This window comes from Zootoca vivipara, chromosome 6 (genome assembly GCF_965207765.1).
Source record: "Zootoca vivipara chromosome 6, rZooViv2.hap1.1, whole genome shotgun sequence".
NCBI lineage: Eukaryota > Metazoa > Chordata > Lepidosauria > Squamata > Lacertidae > Zootoca > Zootoca vivipara.
In genome coordinates this window covers 9,579,220-9,590,185 of record NC_142589.1, presented here as the reverse complement: position 1 = coordinate 9,590,185, position 10,966 = coordinate 9,579,220, and the positions used below count along the sequence as shown (strand labels likewise).

The 10,966-nt window shown below is 43.6% G+C and overlaps 1 protein-coding gene across 2 annotated transcripts in view; it reads left to right on the top strand.

Moving 5' to 3' along the window:
• The first annotated feature begins 6,319 nt into the window (after window positions 1–6,319).
• The window catches only part of MTHFR (methylenetetrahydrofolate reductase), a 31,107-nt gene continuing 26,460 nt past the window's right edge, over window positions 6,320–10,966 (top strand). Inside the window, exon 1 of one of the 2 annotated variants that reach the window (XM_035120038.3) lies at window positions 6,320–6,462. The gene's annotated coding sequence lies outside the window, so the exon portion shown is untranslated. The remainder of the gene's footprint in view (window positions 6,463–10,966) is intronic. The other variant, XM_035120040.3, reaches the window with a different exon arrangement.

Below are 10,966 nucleotides of genomic sequence, written 5' to 3'. Positions count from 1 at the left end.
GATACGAAACACACAAAAATTGAGAGGTCCAACTTTTTTTTCTGCATGGGAGATTTCCGGGTACGCGTAAGAAGCCCCGACCACCTGCAGCTGGGAAAGCGCGGCTCTGCAAGCGAGTCCTCCCTAAGGACTAGGAACTTGCTTGTATTCATTCCTAAGGGAAGGCCTGCAACTCAGCGGCGAAGCATTCGTTCCGATATGCTTTGCGCAGCGGTTTAGACTGAGGCTGCAAGATGCCCTCGACATTTAAAGCACCCCGCCTCCCAATTGTTATGGGAATCCTAAGGTCTCCATTGTAGTTTAATGGTGAATTTTGGACACAATGAAGGGGTAAAAGACTTGGATTTTCATAAAAGAGGCAGGATGAAATGATTAACAATAGAACTAGGGTTGCCAAACTCAATAGAGGACAGGACTTCTGTGCCTTTAATTGCCCTGCTCTCTTTTGAGTCTGGACTCTGGAAACCTTAAAGAGAAACCAGCAGACCCTTTGTTTAATTTCCAAGCAAAGGGGCTGCTGGTTTCTCTTTAAGGTTTCCAGACTCAAAAGAGAGCAGGGCAATTAAAGGCACAGAAGTCCTGTCCTCTATTGAGTCTGGCAACCCTAAATAGAACCCGAGGAGGGAAGTCCCAAGAGATTCCTTGGAATCTTGTTTCTATGTTGTATGTTGGATATGTGACTGTAAAAGTTTAATCTGAAAAACCAAATAAATACATTTTTTTAAAGAATTCTAAGGTCTCAAATATAGAATAAATGTTGATAATTGCACAAGGTAAACACACATAGTAAGTATATAAACCACATGTCTAAAATAGTACAGGAGGGCAATCCAAAAGCCATCATGGCTCTCCTAAAGAGACTCAATATTTCCTCTGCCTCCTTAAACTTGAGAACAGGTAGGCAGGTAGCAATCTGGGGAAGTTCCTGAAGGGATTCCTCTCCTATATCTATGAACCTCCTTTGTATTAATTGCCATTGTTTGTCCAGATGTTCTACATTGAGGGATGTCTGACGGGCATCCTGATTGTCTTATCAAATGCGAATGTTTTGTGTAAAATGTGTCTGGAACTATGTAAAACTTGCCCAATCCTCAGGAATATCACCCCTTGGCCTGCCTGAGCCACAGCAACCCCACCTTATGTGTGATGTAATTTCTGACTGTTTGTAGATTCTTCTCCCCTCCAAAATGCAAACCCTTAAAAAAGAAGTTTCTTCTTGGTTCTGGGTCTCTCTTGCCTCCTTGCTAGGAGAGGAGGGAACTCTGTTGCAACAGAAAAAAATAAATATGTGCCTTGCTTTCACTGCATCCTGCCTCCATCCATTCATCATAGACTCAGTCCCTTGGGGAGTTGGGCAGCAAAAACAAACCACCCCTATTTTTTCTATATCACAATCCTGGGAGCTGTAAGGTTTTCCCCTCCTGAACCACCTTTTCTTCTGACACCTAGCGCCTAACACTTTAATTACATTAAAAAAATAAGAATAATCTGTGGTTGTACATCTGCTTCGCCACAAGGGGGCAGGCTCCAATAAGAGAGGGAGGGAGGGAGGGAGTGACAGAGAGAAAGGAAATTTGCAAAAGAGGTAAGAGATAAACTGTAGCCGGTGGGAGTTTTTAGAGCAACGAGATCAGCTTTTGCAGGGATTCTATAAGCTGAAAAGGGGCAGATCCTGCCCACCTGTCCAAGCTGGTTTGCAGAGTGTCAGGAAATAAAGATCTAGCCCTCTGAATCATAAAATTCCCAGTCCCCATTTTTGTAGGGTGGAGTAGCTTTTGTTTTTTGTGGGTTTTTTTTTGGGGGGGGTATGGATTTGTTAGATGCTTTGACACATCTTTGTAAAAAATGACGAACAAATGGAATAAATAATATTGAGGTTGGGGGAGAAGCCACCTATGGGAGGCCTGAAGATACATATTGAAAATTGCTATGACAAAAAAAAAACCCATGCCAACTTAAATTAGCTACAGGCAAAGCTAAAAAGATTTGATGTTTATTTGTTAGCATGGTACCATTTTATCTTGCATTCAAATCAGGGACATATGAAAGAACATTAACCCAAACCTTCCCACAGATTAAGAAATATTTAAGTACCGAATATAACATTATGATAACGTATACAAGAAAATCCCCAAATTGCCAGTGGATCTTGCATAAATCCTTACATACATGTTTAAAAGCATCACCTTCTCTTTGTAATTTTGTGTGATTGTTTCTTTTTGTATAGGGAAAAAAACCCTGGAGGAAGTGCACCTAATATTTCCAAGCCGCTTCCAACCGTGGGGATTTTTTTATAGGAGCTGGAGTAGGGCAGGGGGCAGCGGAGATGTGTGAGATTACCTGTTGCAAATCCACAAAAGTTGTTCTTCAGATGACTGATGTCCTTGCATTCTCTTAAAGTTCAAGGTTAAGGGACCCCTGACCAATTTTTTACTGCAGGCAAAACCTCCAGAGGGGTGCCATTGAGGCTCCCAGCCTCTCTCTCTCTCTCTCCGCAAATGTATGTGGGCTGTGTGCCAAACTGGGTATTTGACTCGGGTGAAATAAAGTCTAGTTTTGCACCTGCAGAACCAAGCCAGAGATTCCCGGTTCTAAAAATAAATCACAGTTGCTCGTAACACCAGCCCTTGAAAGCCAGCCAAACAAGATCTTGCAGCATTCTTGGAAATCCCTAGAAATTGCTGTTAGGGGTTTTGATACTGCCTCGCCCTTTCCACATTGACCTGCTTTCCTCCCCCTCCACCCACCTGCCAGATAACCACCACTGCTTATGCAATTGTCACAGTAACCCTGTAGGGGAGGTCACTGTAATTTCAGCCTCCCTCCCTTTTATTAAAAGGATGGAGGCTTTCAACTGGCAGAAGGGGGTCCCAGTGAAATCCATACATGTTCAGAGTGGAAGAAAATCCTTTCAGCACCAGGGTGGCAATCTCTAGGCCCTGTGCCCACTTGTGCATTAAATTCATGCATGTGTATGTCTCTCTCTCTCTCTCTCTCTCTCTCTCTCTCTCTCTCTCACACACACACACACACAGAGAGAGAGAGAGAGAGAGAGAGAAAGAAAGAGAGTATTTGTCCAGAGGGTGAGGAGTCCACAGCAGTCTTACAATTACACCTACCAATGTTACTAGGACACATTTTTAACTGGTAATATCATAGCAAGAGCTCCCTGCTAGAACCCACTGAAGATCCATCTCTCCCATTAGCCAGCCAGGAAGCCCACAAACAAGCTGTGAAAAGGCAGCATCCCTCTCTTGCCTATTTATCTCCATCAGCAGAGAGGTAGTCTGCATCTGAACGTGAAGGTTCCATTTACACCACCTTGGCTACGGTACTTGATAATGCCTATCCTCCTTGGATAGGGTATCCGAATAAGTGTGCAAGCATGCACACAAAAGCTCATACCAAGAACTAACTTAGTTGGTCTCTAAGGTGCTACCGGAAGGAATTTTTTAAAATTTTGTTTCAACTACGGCAGACCAACATATCTAACTACAGTACCTGTAACCTCCTTGGATTTGTTTGACCTCTTTTAAATACTGCTTAAGCTAGTTTGTCTGGTCACACAAACCCCCCCCCCCACACACTCAGTATCACCTCTCATGCAAAATATTTCTTGTCGCGGCCATTTAGAAGGCGATTCCTACTCACCAGATGTCCAAATAGGAAAGTAGCTATTTCGAAACTGTAACCACAGAGTTTCCAAGAGGATAGACAATCCCACTGATGAAACCCAGAGCCCCTTTGGAGCACAAGATAGGGGCATTCACATGTTACTTTTGATGAGCGCAAAATCTGTGTACCTGTGTATACAAATAGTTGAGCTGTACACTCATGCAGTTATTTAAATGTAAAGACTTAATATGAATGTATAGTCTGTGTACCCGAACAAGGGAGTACACAGCCGAGCGTGCAAATCAAGGGCACACAGTTTCACACAAACACTTGTCATGTACAGGGACACTTCATACCAGTGTTCAGTGCAACATGTGAACAAGCCCAATCTCATTATATGAATTAATAACATGCAAGCCAATTTTACCTGTGAGATTGCCTTATTTAGGCCATATATGTACACCTACACAACTGCTCCAATCTGAGCAACTGGCAACATTAAAAGTCCTACATAAATAATACTCATTGTACTCATTCTGCATTTGCAATAAATAAGTATTTTAGTGTGGCAGCACATACACTTTGCAACTCCCTGCCTATTGACATTAGACCAAACCCTCATTCTTCCCAACGCCTGCTAAAAACATTTTCGTTTGGGCAAACCTATCCAGACCTGTAGGATGTTGTTGACACGTGTTTTAATCTGTTTTTTTAAGCTTATGGTTGATATCTTTTGAAGATTTTATACGGCTGTTTTTCACTGTGTTTTACTGATAATTTCATTGTTTCGTTCTTTTTGTAAACTGCTTGAGTTTTTTGTTTGTTTTTACGATCAAGCAGCATATTTTAAAAAATGATTTATTGATTTAAAAATGATTTATTAAATGCGGTCTCGGCATGGGGAAATAATCAGAAAATAGACAGAAAGTTTCACGTGGTTGGTTTGTTTTACTTCCTTGCAGACACAATAACAGAATAGAATGTTGCAATGATTAGGGTTCGGCGTCTGAGTTCAACAAGTCTTGTTAATAAGTAACCACCATCTATTTAACGGGTTTGTGATGACCTAGGGTTCAGGCAGATAAACGGACTTATGTTTCACTGCAGGCAGAAGCAACTACGATATTTCAGCGCCACTTTTAGACAAAGGGAGCTATTTTAAATCCACTATATTTAGCTCGCCCTGGCAGTGTCCATCAGGAAACCGGATACCACCGTCTAAAAGAGCTTCCATCTCTCCAATCACCACAAGACAGTGTGCAGGATTATGCTAGAACTTTTCTTATTTTTATGCAATGAACTCATGTCATGTGCATTTTTTTTTTAAAAAAAGTAATTCTCAGGGTGGATAAGCAAAGAAAAACATGCTTTGAAGTACAGTACAATGCAGAATAAACGGGCCTAACACATTTTGTTGTTTGAGGTGGAAAGAGCCGTCTCTTCCTGAAGCAAAAAGTGTTTATTCTTGTGGCTGTAATTTTGAACCGATATTTTATATCCTATATATATATTTAATTGTTGTAACTCGCTCTGGGAGCTTATGGTGAAGGGCAGGGAATAAACTGAAAATAATAAAAATAAGAATACCGTATCCTAGACTAGCCCAAGCTATTTGGCAGTCAAGACAGAAAATCCCGGAAATTTCTCTTCTGGAACGTAGGAAAGATACAACCCTTCAGTATCTTATTCATTTGTGGCCCTTTTCTGACACTCAAAAAACAGCTGCCTGAGGCACCCTTTGGCCAGATTATAGTGAGCTTGCTGCTTTATTTAAAAGCATGACTTTTAAAAGCAACTATTTCAAAGCATATATACCAGGCATCCCCAAACTGCAGCCCGCCAGATGTTTTGGCCTACAACTCCCATGATCCCTAGCTAACAGGACCTGTGGTCGGGGAAGATGGGAAATGTAGTCCAAAACATCTGAAGGGCCGAAGTTGGGGGATGCCTGATATATACGGTTTTTAAGTTTTGCGCACTTAAGAGATATTTGAAATATTAAGCACTAATGTTTTAAAAGTCTGTAAGTCTTATGTAACTTAAAAACAAGAAGCAGTATCATTAAAGAAGACTGTTGGTGTTCATGTGTCTTAGGTCTCCAAGGAATACAAAAACTTGGCAGAAACATTAGAAGTGTGTGTGTGTGTGTGTGTGTGTGTGTGTGTGTGTGAGAGAGAGAGAGAGAGAGAGAGAGAGAGAGAGAGAGAGAGAGAGAGATAAACAAGTAGGCACCAGGCAAAAAACTTTTTTTTTCTTCTGTCATGCCTTTGGCTTTTAATTTTTCTATGGCCTCTTCCAGGGAGTGGGATGCTAGTCCTGCCTTTTAAAAATATGTACGTTAGATTTTTTTTTTCAGGTTTTGTTGCTTTTAATCTACGTGTGGCTTGGAGTTACTTTAGAATAATAATAATAATAATAATAGACTAATAAGTTTAATTAAATAATAATAATGACAGGAGAGAAATTGGACCTTGCTGACCAAGTTAAAGGGAAATTGTTCCTGCCATTGGTTATTATTGGTTTGTTTGGGACGCTATCCAGCGAGGCGTTTGGGACGGTATCCAGGCAACGATATAACGGCTTCCATCTTTGTTGAGGCGTGAAGCCGGGCGGGGCGGGGCAGCCCTTTATTGGCCGCCATATTGGAATCGGGCACAAAGCAGCATTTAAAGGAGGGCGTGGCTTCATAAATTTTCAAGGAGGTGGGAGGAGCGAGGAACCGAAAGCGTGTCTGTGTGCGTGCACGCGTGAGCAACTTTTTCCTTCTCGCCCCCCCCCCCCGCCTCGGATCGAGACCCAGGCAACCCTCCCCTCCCCCACCCCACAGAGGGAGACGCCGGAGAAAAGGTGAGTGAAGGAGAGGGAGCGCGGGGGATGCGCGCGTGCCTGTGTGGAAAGGTCTAACTTTCAGGAAAACCGGGGGGGGGTGTGGCTCTCGACCAGGCGTCTCCTTTTCTCATAGAGGTTTTTAATTAATGGTAGAGACCATTTTGGGAAGTAAAAAAGGGGGAAGCGAGGAGGCTAAACCCTCCTTTCCTTTCCTCTCCCCCCACTCTTATTTCCACTAAAAGAAATAATATTTATAATATACGATTAGCATAATGCAATTTATAATAACAATAGCAACACATAAGCACCGCAATATAAGATATTATAATATTGTAATAATTATATTATTATATTATTATTTTGCTATATTGTACTAATTGTAATATTGCAAAGTTAAGGAGGGAAGACAGACTTTTCTTCCTCTTGTAAATCCGTCAGAACTTTTTCTGCAAGCCAAAAATGGCCTCATGCCCAAACTTGGCCGTCCAGTTGTTTTGGGACTATGAGTCCCATCACCCCTAGCTAATAGGACCCCAGTGGTCAGGGATGATGGGAATTGTAGTCCCAAAACAGCTGGACAGCCAAGTTTGGCCATGCCTGTATAATAATAATAATAATAATAATAATAATAATAATAATAATAATAATAATAATAATATATTATTATTTATACCCCGCCCATCTGGCCAGGTTCCCCCAGCCACTCTGGGCGGCTTCCAACAAAACATTAAAATACAGAAATCCATCAAACATTAAAAGCTTCCCTAAACAGGGCTGCCTTGAGATGCCTTCTAAAGGTCTGGTAGTTGTTCTCTTTGACCTCTGGTGGGAGGGCATTCCACAGGGTGGGTGCCACTACCGAGAAGGCCCTCTGCCTGGTTCCCCAACCCTCAGGAAATACCAGTATCTCCACATAACTTTTTATAAACCCAGATACAACTAAACTAAATGGTGAGCGTTTAGAAAAGGATGCTGTGATGATTGAGACCCAGCATGGGCTTATCAAAACAAGTCATGCCAGACAAATCTCATTTCTTCTTCTTTTTTAGTTACAAGCTTGGTGGATCAGGGGGATGCTGTGTACATAGTGTATCTTGATTTCAAGAAGGCTTTTGACAACCCCCCCCCCTCGATATTATTGTATGGAAGCTGGTAAATTGTGGGCTGGATAAGGTTGCTGTTAGGTGGTTTTGTAGCGGGTTGACAGACTGAACCCAAAGAGTACTCATGAATGGTTTCTTGTCATCCTGGGGAAAAAGTGACAAAAGTGGGATGACAGGGGATTCTGTTCTGGGCCCGTTTTCATTCAACGTCTTCATAAACAAATTAGAGGAATCGAGGGGATGCTCTTCTAATTTGGAGATTGCACCAAACTTGGAGGGGTAGCTAATGCTGCAGAAGCCACAATTGGGATTTGGTAGTAACAGATTGGAGAACTGGGCCAAAACCAACAAAACAAATTGCAATAGGGACAACTGTAAGGTTTTGCACTTAGGCAGGAAGAACCAGCTGCACAGAGATAAGATGAAGGACGCCTGGCTTGCCACAATTTAAGGAAGGATGATGATAAGCTGGAACATGTGTAGAGGATGACGACCAAGATGATCAAAGGTCTGGAAACCAAGCCTTTTGAGAAACAGTTGAGGGAGCTGGGTATGTTTAGCCTGCAAAAAAAAAAAGTGACTGAGAGGAGATATGATAGCCATCTTCAAATATCTAAAGGGCTTTTTCATAGCCGTCGCAGGGAAGATGGAGCTTGTTTTCTTCTGCTCCGGAGGGTAGGACTCGAACCAATGGCTTCAAGTGATGAGGAAGGAGATTCCCACTAAACATTGGGAAGAACTTTCTGGCGATAAGAGCTGTTCGACATTGGAATGGTCTCAGGAGGTTGTGGACTCTACTTTGTTGGAGCTTTTTAAGCAGAGGTTGGATGGCTTTTTAAGCAGAGGGGGCTGGACTTGATGACCCTCAAGGTCCCTTCCAACTCTACAATTCTATGATTCTCTGAAAAATCTTTTTTTTAACCCCCCCCCCACCCTACCATTTATTAGGAAATGTTATATGGTTGCCCAGCAGCTTAAAAAAACCCTGTCCTTCCTGTTTATATTTCTGTTACCCCTCAGGAAATACCTCCATATTCCCCTCTTAATTCTCCTCTGCCATATTTCATCATGTTTACCCCTTTGAAATTTGCCGACTTTAAAGAAATATTTTGCCCCTTCAGCCCTACCCCACAAGTTTTAGGTATCTTCCCTCATAATTTTTGCCTCTTTGGTATATTATTTTACACATATACTTTGATCCAACATGTGCAGCTCAGTTTCAGTTTTCATTGTGGGCTATGCAGGAGCAACTCTCATACGTATAAATGCAGGGCTGTATCCTTTATACAGGTGGCACTGTGGGTGAAACCACTGAGCCTAGGGCTTGCTGATCAGAAGGTTGGCGGTTCGAATCCCTGTGATGGGGTGAGCTCCCGTTGCTTGGTCCCAGCTCCTGCCAACCTAGCAGTTCGAAAGCACGTCAAAGTGCAAGTGGATAAATAGGAACCGCTACAGCGGAAAGGTAAACGGCGTTTCCATGTGCTGCTCTGATTTTCCAGAAGCGGCTTTGTCATGCTGGCCACATGACCTGGAAGCTATACGCCGGCTCCCTCGGCCAATAATGCGAGATGAGCGCCGCAACCCCAGAGTCGATCACGACTGGACCTAATGGTCAGGGGTCCCTTTACCTTTACCTTTATTCATTATTATATCCCAACCGCCTTGCGAGTCTAACGTTTTGGCTCCTGAACGCTGCAAACCTGGAAGTGAGTGTTCCAGTTTGCAAACGTTCTTTGGAACCTGAACGTCCTCCACGGCTTCCGATCGGCTGCAGGAGCTTCCAAATGTTTCGGAAGTCGAACGGACTTCTGGAACGGATTCCGTTCGACTTCCAAGGTACCACTGTAGTAACTTGGGTTGTTCAATTTGCAGCTTTGCCTGGGAGGGAAGTGTGGCAAGTCTTGCATGCCCTCCAAGTCTGAGTGTTGGGAACAAGGGCAGCGGCAATCGGCTCCCCTTTCCACATCCTTCTCGCCAGCTTTCCAGCGGCAATTTTTTTGAAGCCCTGCTAAACGGACGTTTGGTCTATCCAGCTCAGCAATGCTCATGAACTAAAGCTAACCCCTCGCCCTGTTCGCTGCTTCTGTTACAATTGCAGCCCATGCATTTAGAAGCAGTTGGGGGTCACGATTCCACCACCTGAAATTAGATCCACATTTCGGGAATGAGAAACAGGATCTGGGTGTCTCCTCAGCAGAGCTGCTGCTCACATAACCCTTTCAGAGCTGGTTTCTGCTCACCGTGGTTGTAATTGTTCTTGGCTCAGAAGTACTTGGTTCAGGAGTACTGCTTTTTTCTCCAGAGTGGCTGCCAGCTGGAGAGAGTCCCAGTCAGGGAGCCAGGATCAGGCTCCCTTCTTAGCAAACTTTGATCCGTACCCACAGTGATAACTCCAGCAGGAATGCAGTCAGGCTGCTCGAGGTTAGTTGAGGTGACGGGAACAAGCGAGTTTCTCTCTCTCTCTCTCTCCCCCTCTCATGTCCACACAGCAGAGGATTGCATCCTAAGCTCAGGTGAAAAAGATATCTAAAGCAGGGAATAAAAAAATTCCTTCAGTAGCACCTTAAAGACCAACTAAGTTTTTATTTTGGTATGAGCTTTCGTGTGCATGCACACTTCGTCAGATACACTGAAACAGAATCCACCAAACCCTTATGTATATTCAGAGGGTGGGGGTGATGGGAATGGGTGATGGGCTGATGGGAGTGGTAAACCTGTAGATGGCTGTTAACGACTGCTGATGACTGCAATTGGTCCTGGGGGGAAGGAAAGCAAGGGCTGAGGCGCTAAAGAAAGCTTGATCATGCCTCAGCCCTTGCTCCCCCCCCCCAGGACCAATTGCAGTCATCAGCAGTTGTTAACAGCCATCTACAGGTTTACCACTCCCATCAGCCCATCACCCATTCCCATCACCCCCACCCCACCCTCTGAATATACATAAGGGTTTGGTGGATTCTGTTTCAGTGTATCTGACGAAGTGTGCATGCACACGAAAGCTCATACCAAAATAAAAACTTAGTTGGTCTTTAAGGAGCTACTGAAGGGATTTTTTTTTATTTTGCTTCAACTCAGACCAACACGGCTACCTACCTGTAACTAAAGCAGGGAATGTGTGTCCGTGACACAGAAGTTACTCAGATCCTACTTGCTATCCTTCCCGCTGCAGCATTTTGGTTAGCCACTGTGAGAACAGGATGCTGGCCTTAGAGGGCAATCGTTCTCTTGATCCAGCTGGCGCTTCTTAGGGCTCTAGCACTGACTACATCCCTGGGTAGGACAAGCGAGAACCCAGTGTAAAATGTTCTGTGAGTCACCTCGGCTGTTTTTACTGTTGGGTATTGATTTGGAAATGTCCCTGGCCTTCCAAGATCCACCTGCTTCTAAAATGAATGCCAGCATTCTGACATGGAGGTGCCGGG